The sequence below is a fragment of the Eumetopias jubatus genome, unplaced genomic scaffold, assembly GCF_037043125.1.
Source record: "Eumetopias jubatus isolate StellerSeaLion01/CBP00866 unplaced genomic scaffold, mEumJub1_p1.0 scaffold_1, whole genome shotgun sequence".
In the NCBI taxonomy this organism is placed as follows: Eukaryota; Metazoa; Chordata; class Mammalia; order Carnivora; family Otariidae; genus Eumetopias; species Eumetopias jubatus.
Window position 1 is genome coordinate 39,719,048 of NW_028274807.1, and position 1,506 is coordinate 39,720,553.

A 1,506-nucleotide genomic window follows, 5' to 3' on the forward strand; every position below is an offset into this window, starting at 1 on the left:
TTTCACAAAATCAGAAGTTAGGCCTAGGAATTTCTATGTTTTTATTGGAATTGTACTCTTGAGAATTACTTTCCTCTGTCAAAGCTACTGTTGAATGATATGCTGAAAGAATTACTCAACCGGGAGTAAAATTTCAAATTATGTAAAACCCCTATTTACTTTTAAATTACTTTTTCCAGACATGATTTTAATTTGGGGATCTCTCATTCCTCCTTCTTTAGCAAAATCCTTTTAAGGTGGAAACCTCGAACTAGTCAACTCTCAGAAGTACTTCTGAAAGCTTAAACTCTGAGATTCTCAAACAACCGCTACTTCATATCTCCGAGTCTCTTTCTCTCCATCACATTTCTTCTTTGATCCCAACCAGCAATTCTATAATTAACCCCACCCTGCTTAGCAGTCCTATACTAATTTTCCCCATAATGATATTTTAGCCACTTTCCTGATTCTTTCCCTTTCTCATCTTTTCTAGTACATTCTTAAAGCCAACCATTGTCCATGGATCAATAGGAGCATCTTCTGTTCTCTTTTATTACCAATGCCTCACACACTGGGAAAGGTGAATTACATAACAATGTCTATTGGTATTCACACAAAGTAATGGTTTCTACTTTAAACTGCACCAATAATGTACTTACTACTGTAATTCAATAGAAATTTTTTTTTTTTTTTTTTTTTTTTTTTTAGAGAAACATTGTGTTTAATGGTAAAGCTTAGCATGCTCCAGCACCAGGCATGGCCTGAAGTTGAAGCAGCAGGGACGGGTAGGTGACCCTCATGGAACCTCACATGTCCAAGAGGATGAGGAAGGCGACCATCAAACAGAAGAGCCCCATGGCCTCAGACAGGGCAAAGCCCAGGATGGCATAGGAGAAGAGCTGCTGCTTGAGAGACGGGCTCCTGGCATAGCCAATGATCAAGCTGCCAAACACCGTTCCAATGCCAGCCCCTGAACCAGCCACACCAACTGTGGCAGCCCCAGTGCCAATAAATTTGGCTGCTGTGTCAATGTCCCGGGAGACAAGACTGGTCTGGAACTCCCGCCGGGCCACCTGGAGTGGGTTGCTGCTGTAGGATGGCTGTTTAGCTGGGATCTCTGCCCTACTCAAGAGGGAGGCAGACACAGGCCTGATTAGATCCCTGGTACAACAGCCAGAATCAGAGCTGGAGAAATGAGTAGTGCCCCGGTGGTCTGCATTTTCTCAGTCTCCCGGCTTTAGCTCTAGGTCTCAGCGCCAGCTCCCCCCCAATTCAATAGAATTATAATATTCAAAGAATTCAAAGAAATTCTTTTCCAATTCTTTGAGACGTTCATTATAAATATTTACTATATTCTTTACTATACTCTGTAAATATTTACTATACTCTTTAAATCTCCAATCATATTCCACAGTCAGAAAAAGTGAATATCAGGAAAAAAAACTCCACAACTTCTCTACCATATTCAGTTATCTATATACAATGCCACAAATTCCTCTTCTGTCTCTGAGATCAGATTATTCTCTG

General features: G+C 40.8%; 1 pseudogene; it reads right to left on the reverse strand.

Annotated features, from left to right (window-relative positions):
• Positions 1-785: 785 nt before the first annotated feature.
• Positions 786-1,230, reverse strand: LOC114219370 (ATP synthase F(0) complex subunit C1, mitochondrial pseudogene; annotated as a pseudogene).
• Positions 1,231-1,506: the final 276 nt, after the last annotated feature.